We start from the raw sequence: 8,522 nt of genomic DNA, 5'->3' as shown, positions 1-8,522 counted from the left end.
TCTGCACACTGTTGCTTCCGCAAGATCGGTGAAAACACCAATTTGATAGCAACTCCAATTCCACCTCCACAGAGCAAGCCTTTGCTGCAAAATCCTTTCAAAAGGATAAAGGCAAGTTTCAGCAGCCATCTCAGTAGAAGTCCTCTACTCCAGCATCAGATGGTTCCCGAAAGAACATTCAATGCAACTACTGCCACAAGTTTGGACACATGAAGGTTGAATGTCAAAAACGCTTAGCTACACAGTCTAAGCAATCAAGTTTGTAGCCCAAAGCCAACAGTGCAAAGCACACTAAGCAAGCGAAATCTGTCTTTTATGCCTTCATGGCTAAAAGACCTGCAGATCATGTCAAGTCCTCTGCCTGGTACATTGATTTAGGTGCCTCTCCTCATTTCACTCACCGCAAAGACTGGTTTACTGACTACCAGCCTTATTCAAACTCTATTATTTTTGGTGGTGGAGAATAGTACACAGTTGTTGGCAAAGGCAACATTTAGATTCAGTCTGTTGGGAGGAATCTCATATTCCTTCATGTGAACTACGTTCCAAGGATGGAACTAAATCTACTCTCAGTCAGTCAGTTGTTGCGACATTCTCCACACTTGGCAATCACCTTCAGTTCACATCAGTGCACCATAACTGATCGAGTGACTAAGTCTACTGTTGCAGTGGATCTTGACAATCATGGTCTTTTCAGACTCACTGACTCTGGTGATTCTCAAGACCTAGGATTGCCAAAGATTCAGACTCAACAGCTTGGAGTTTGTGACGCATGTCAAGTTGGGAAGCAACATCGCACACCTTTCACCAATGGTGACTCATGGCGAGCTTTTCAGGTACTTCAACTTGTACATCATGTTATTTGCAGCCCTATGGCCACTCCTTCTATTCTTGGGTCCAAGTATTTTCTGATGTTTGTTGATGATTTCAGTAGAAAAATGTGGGTGTATTTCCTTAAAAAGAAATCAAATGCATTTCCTATATTTCAGAAATTTAAACCTTTAGTTGAAAGAGTTTGGGAAATCTATTATTACTCTTATAGATCAGACAATGGGGAGGAATTTTGTTCTAATATTTTCTCCAACTTCTTGGATACACATGGCATCAAACACCATTTAACCACACCCCACACCCCCACAATAGAACAATGTAGTTGCACGTCAATACAGGACAATCACCTAGATGGCTTGATCCATGCTTGTCACCGAAATGGCTTGATCCATGTTTGAACACAAACATGTTCCAAAGCAGTTTTGGGCAGAAGTAGTTAACACTACAGTTTATTTGTTGAACCAGTCATCCACATTGGCGGTCAAAGGTAAAACTCTAGAAGAGGCTTGATCAGGTCGCAAACCTAGAATTAGTCACTTGAAGGTTTTTGACTCCTTTGCTTTTGTTTGGATCCCTAATGCATACGCACCAAGTTGGATGCCAAAAGTCAGAAACTCATGCTTGCTAGATATAACAGTCTTCACAAAGCCTACCACCTGATCGATGTTGAGACATCGAGTCTCATTTACAGTTGTGATGTAGTCTTTGATGAACAGCAAGGACCTTTCATGTCTGTTTCTCCTGTTCCCGATCCAGCAAAACAGCCTATGGAGGCTCATGATTTGAGAGTTCGACTTCCATTAGGTCCACCTAATGGGAGAGTTCTAGTAGCTCCTGCAACTCCAGTTATACCAGTGATACCTGTACAAACACCCCCAGCTTCTCCTATAAGATCACCTCACTTTGTAGATGCTTCACCTGAATTTGATCCAAATTCTTCTGATGAGGAACCTGATCATCATGCATCTCCTAATACTCATGTTGGTCATTCTCCTATCCAGCCTAAGTAGTGCGCTAAGACACTTGTTGATCTTCATGATGATGAGCTCATTAATGGGAGAACTGCTCGGAAAAAAGAGCAAAACTACAGATTTTGTTAACTTTGCTCTCATGGCCAACATTCATAGTGTGTTTGAACCTCAAACATATTATGAGGCTAAAGGAATTCCAGAGTGGGAACAAGCCATGCAATCTGAACACCAGAGCCTACTGAAGAACAACACCTGGGTCCCTTTTGATCTTCCACTGGGGAAGAAACCCATTGGCTGCAAATGGGTTTACAAAATCAAATACAAATCGGATGGTACTTTGGACAAGTATAAAACTCGTTTAGTGGCGAAGGATTTTTTCTAAGCGTCAGGGCTTTGATTATGAGGAAACCTTTGCTCTTACTGCAAAGATAAGCACCATCAAATTAGTCCTAGCCATGGCAGCACAGTTTGGCTGGAAGGTTCATCAGATGAACATCAAGAGTACTTTCCTGAATGGTGATCTCCATAAAGAGGTCTACATGACGCAACCTCCTAGTTTCAAGGTTGCCGATAAAGACCATCAGGGTCTTAGACTGGTAAATGCCCTTTATGGCTTGAAGCAAGCCCCTCGGGCATGGTACATAAAAATTGATAAGTACCTTAGTGATCAAAGCTTCAAGAGGAGTTCTTCAAACTCAATTTTGTACATCAAAACTACTGACAGTGACATCATCCTTTAGTTATTTATGTGGATGATCTAATCATCACTAGCAATTCGACATCTTTGATTCAAAGAATCGAACAAAATTTATGCCAATCTTTTGATATGACTAACCTTGGGCTCATGCATTATTGCCTAGGTGTTGAAGTTTGGCAACGATCTTTTGATATATTTATCTCTTAGTCCAAATATGCTAAGGCCTTGTTAGACACATTCCGTATGCAGGATTGCAAGCCTGCATCTACACCTGTGGAGAAAGATCTCAAATTATCAACAAAGTTTGATTCTCCTTCCATTGATACTACATACAAGCAACTAGTAGGCAGCCTAATCTACCTCTCTACAACTAGGCCTGATATCAGCTTCGCAATCAACTATATTTCACACTTTGACAACTCCTAAGGTTGATCATTGGATGGCAGCAACGCATGTGCTTCGTTATGTGAAGGGCGCTTTACATTATGGACTTTCGTACTCTCGAAGTTCTAATCCTAAACTTAGTGGGTTCACAGATTCAGATTGGGCAGGCTCTATTGATAATAAAATGTCAACTTCTAGAGATGTGTTCAATTTGGAATCCGGCACAGTCACATGGACCAGGAAGAAGCAGTATACAATTTCTCTCTCCTCTATAGAGGCCGAATACAAAAGGATTGTTAAGGCAAGATGTGAACTTGTTTGGCATCCCATGTCACTAATAGGACCGACTACTCTATTTGTTGATAACGAAAGCATTATCAAGTTAGCACAAAATCCAGTGTTCCATGAACGAGCCAAGCATGTGGATGTTCAATGACATTACATACGACAACTAGTTGAAGACAAGACTATAGATTTGCAATATGTTCCTACCACAAATCAGAGTACAAAAACTCTCACCAAGCCTCTAAGTCTTGATAAATTTGTCAAATTCAAAGGACAGCTTGGTGTTCTAGATAGATTAACCATTAAAGAGGGTATTACAATAATAGATAATTGTCCATTATTAATTAATGGTAATCTATTGTAAATATCTAGCTAGCTTTAGTTAGCTTTTGCTCATTTAATCTTTTTGATAGTTTCCTAAAGAAACATCGTTTTATACTTTTGTATATATAGACCTATCGGTCCATGTTAATAACAAGCAATTCTCTACCAATTACTTCCATAATAGGCTTTTACATCATTTCTGACAAGCCTTGTGGAGGAAGCTTGGGAATCAATTGTGTATCCCTCCACCTACACTAATAGTCAAGCAGAGGTTGTAAATGTAAAATTGGCACCATGCTAAGGCAAGTTATGCTTTTGGCTTTTTGCCTTAAGTGTATTAGTGGTTGTAAATGTAAAATTGGCACCATGCTAAGGCAAGTTATGCTTTTGGCTTTTTGCCTTAAGTGTAAATTGTCCAGCTAGAAGATTGTGTAGCTCCAAAATTTTAAGATATAATACAACATTTATCTACATGCAAAGATATGATCCTGAACAAAACACATCTAAATTGCATGAGATTGAATGTTAGAAAACCATAGCTGATATTTCACAAAATCATTTTTTTACTTAAGAGGATTCAGCAACAAGATATTGTATAGTTGACGTGCACACGGTAAAATTGATGACAATGCTTATGTTGAATATTATATTTCAAAAATGAAATGACATCAGCCTAATTTTCAAGTTTGCAACGATCCATTGTGATAAATCTGCAAAAGGAACATTTTCTCAACAGTAAAACTACATTTTAGACATCACATAGATAAATCAAAGTAGATGCCAAATGAAACTTTCAGAAGAAAGTTTGCGTAAAAACAAATTCTCCCTCAACTGGTAAAACTAGAGATGTAAAAACAAATTCTCCCTCAACTGGTAAAACTAGAGATCACTGAAGAGAGTTGACAGAAAAATAACTTCTCCCAAATCATTGAACCAAGAGGTATAAGTTTTCTGAAAGTTTGCATAAAAACAAATTCTCCCTCAACTGGTAAAACTAGAGATCGCTGACGAGAGTTGGCAGAAAAATAACTTCTCCCAAATCATTGAACCAAGAGGTATAAGTTTTTCATAGGAGGGAATGCTGCAACTGAAATGAATTGGCACTAAATTCAACAGCCAGTAGCTTACACTCCCACGAACATTTTGCCTTTTCAAAAATTTATAAAAAAAAGGAGTCCATTAGCATGATTGGTTCTTTTTATATTTTTCGTTTATCAAAACAAAAAATATAAATAATTGTGGCAACTTCTACAGTTTGTGTTCCTGCCTCTGAAGGCAAGGCTTGAAAATGAAATAAATTTGCTGGAATTTAATTTTGAGTGTCTGCAATCTCTTTCTATCCACACAAAACAAAGATATAGTTAAATCAAATTTGTGAGTTCTTCGAATCCACGCCCATTCAGCCAGAGTTTTAGGCTCTCTCTCAATCAGACGAGAACAGTGCCCTTGTTATAAGTCACTTTGTTCAAAAGTTGGCATTAGGCCTCGACCTCCAAAACCCATTTAAGCTTTTCATAGATTCAAGCAAAAGGGGATCACAGGGAGGCGTGTTTGATACTTAAGGGATTGTTTTCCTTTCTGTGGTAACTTCTTCAGTTCCTGTTCCTATATATGGAAGCTTTAAAACTGAAATAGAACTTTCAGGATCTGTACTGTCCTTCTATACACCCAAAAAAAAAAAAATCAAAATTGTGAGCTTTTCTTTTGTGTTTCACCTACCCTTCCCTTCAGTTTACAGTATTTCCGAACCAACTCTAAACATGCTGGAAACTAATTCCAGGGACTCCCAATCTCTTTCTACCCACAAAAAGACATACAATTTGGTTAGCATTAAATTTGCATCCTTTGGTTCATTTCTTGTTGTGTTTTAGTTTTTGCATGTTTCCAAGCCAATATAAAAACTTTTGTTTGGGTTATTACCTTATGATTGCTCTCTGGCATCTTTTCAAAAGCAAAGTACTGAAAACAAATGGAAATCAGAATGGATGACAAACACTAATGACCTTGCAGGTGAATTTCCCGCACAAGATTTTGCACATCCACAAACATTCTATTCCAAAAATTTCAGTAGGTTCTACTTCCAATCATTCATATTCCAATTGTCAACTTCTACACACAGTATCAGGTAGACTTCCTTTGTATAAAAAAGTAATTAATTCTGGAGTTTATCTTGCAATTTATCTAGAGACTGAAATAGACATCAAATCCAAACAGTTTCCTCATTGAAATTCTTAACTATTTCTTGTAAATGACTGAATTATATAAAATCCAAAGAATCTTCTCGCTAAAAGTACCGTTCATATAAAGCCAAATATATATCACAACCAAGAAATTTGCACATGGTAAAGTATTAAATTTTTGGAGTTCTTATCATGAAAAATTCAAAAATATCAAAGAAACAGTCATTAAGTCCAGAAAAGAAAGGGAAAAAATAAGATTCCAGCAATTGAATAAATGGGAAAAGTGGCAAATCTAACCAATGACAAATTTGATAATTTTCCTCCTGACAAGAATAGCTGCCACACTCCTAGTCTCCTATCACTGGAGAGAATGGGCGTTGATGTGGTGCAATGAATCCATGCATGCTGTCCCACGGGAAAAGAAGAAAAAGGGCATCTAGAAGTAACCCAACAATATTGCAAATGCTATTCTAAATAGCAAAATAGCTCAAGGACCATGAGATTCAGAGCAACATACTGGGGTTCTATTCCAAATGTGTTCCCTTCGCCTTTATAGACATGCTAACACAAAAGGATGAGGCCAGGGGCAAGCAGGGTGATTTGGCATCAAAGATACTACTCAAACCTAGCATTTTTATCCAGCAAAAAGCTATGCCATCTATGGTGCAGCCCATCAGGTTGTTTTTTAAAGCAAGCCAAAAAGCATTCATATATTTTTCCCACGCTTCCTAAACTGAAATTCAATTCTTGCCAGATTTAAAGAGCGGCGGGATCATGTACCTTGGCCTAGCCCTAAGAAGGCCACCTACCATGTCAAAGCCAAGGTTCATATCAAGTGGTTGGGACAGCTTAAAAAGTTAAAATGCAAAAAGGTAATCCATAATCTGGAAATGCTCCGCTAGCTCGACAATGCAAGACTCATCCCTTTTATAATTTAATTTTTAAGTACTTTTCCTAAAGAGAACTTCAACCGATCTTGTGGCCAAGTGTTATCATTATAGCATTTCTAATATTTTTTCCATTTCTAAAATATTTTGTATTACTTTTCAACGAGGTTCCTGAAAATCGGTCGCTGTACTGAAAAATTGACAGCCCATAGCCATTTAACTGGAAATAGCGAAAAAATGGCATGCATCCTTAAGGGTAGGTCTAGGTTATTAATTTCTTGATCGAATGAAGCAAAAACAGAATAAAGTGTTTCCTAAGAGAATGATTCCCATGCAACTCATGCCACATATGTATCTTCTAATATAAAGTCAAATCAAGATAGCCATCTCTCAATTATTTCTAAAGTTTTAAAAGAAAGTTGGCGTAAAAACAAATTCTCCCTCAACTGGTAAAACTAGAGCTCGCTGAAGAGAGTTGGCAGAAAAAAAACTTCTCCCAAATCATTGAACTAAGAGGTATAAGTTTTCTGAAAGTTTGCATAAAAACAAATTCTCCCTCAACTGGTAAAACTAGAGATCGCTGAAGAGAGCTGGCAGAAAAATAACTTCTCCCAAATCATTGAACCAAGAGGTATAAGTTTTTCATAGGAGGGAATGCTGCAACTGAAATGAATTGGCACTAAATTCAACAGCCAGTAGCTTACACTCCCACGAACATTTTGCCTTTTCAAAAATTTATAAAAAAAAGGAGTCCATTAGCATGATTGGTTCTTTTTATATTTTTCGTTTATCAAAACAAAAAATATAAATAATCGTGGCAACTTCTACAGTTTGTGTTCCTGCCTCTGAAGGCAAGGCTTGAAAATGAAATAAATTTGCTGGAAATTAATTTTGAGTGTCTGCAATCTCTTTCTATCCACACAAAACAAAGATATAGTTAAATCAAATTTGTGAGTTCTTCGAATCCACGCCCATTCAGCCAGAGTTTTAGGCTCTCTCTCAATCAGAGGAGAACAGTGCCCTTGTTATAAGTCACTTCGTTCAAAAGTTGGCATTAGGCCTCGACCTCCAAAACCCATTTAAGCTTTTCATAGATTCAAGCAAAAGGGGATCACAGGGAGGTGTGTTTGATACTTGAGGGATTGTTTTCCTTTCTGTGGTAACTTCTTCAGTTCCTGTTCCTATATATGGAAGCTTTAAAACTGAAATAGAACTTTCAGGATCTGTACTGTCCTTCTATACACCCAAAAAAAAAATCAAAATTGTGAGCTTTTCTTTTGTGTTTCACCTACCCTTCCCTTCAGTTTACAGTATTTCCGAACCAACTCTAAACATGCTGGAAACTAATTCCAGGGACTCCCAATCTCTTTCTACCCACGAAAAGATATATAATTTGGTTAGTATTAAATTTGCATCCTTTAGTTCATTTCTTGTTGTGTTTTAGTTTTTGCATGTTTCCAAGCCAATATAAAAACTTTTATTTGGGTTATTACCTTATGATTGCTCTCTGGCATCTTTTCAAAAGCAAAGTACTGAAAACAAATGGAAAACGGAATGGATGACAAACACTAATGAACTCGCAGGTGAATTTCCCGCACAAGCTTTTGCACATCCACAAACATTCTATTCCAAAAATTTCAGTAGGTTCTACTTCCAATCATTCATATTCCAATTGTCAACTTCTACACACAGTATGAGGTAGACTTCCTTTGTATAAAAAAGTAATTAATTCTGGAGTTTATCTTGCAATTTATCTAGAGACTGAAATAGACATCAAATCCAAACAGTTTCCTCATTGAAATTCTTAACTATTTCTTGAAAATGACTGAATTATATAAAATCCAAAGAATCTTCTCACTAAAAGTACCGTTTATATAAAGCCAAATATATATCACAACCAAGAAATTTGCACATGGTAAAGTATTAAATTTTTGGAGTTTTTATCATGAAAAATTCAAAAATA

This window comes from Cupressus sempervirens, chromosome 2 (assembly GCF_028749045.1).
Source record: "Cupressus sempervirens isolate cs-2001-9-10 chromosome 2, ASM2874904v1, whole genome shotgun sequence".
In the NCBI taxonomy this organism is placed as follows: domain Eukaryota; kingdom Viridiplantae; phylum Streptophyta; class Pinopsida; order Cupressales; family Cupressaceae; genus Cupressus; species Cupressus sempervirens.
This window is presented reverse-complemented; position numbering follows the sequence as displayed.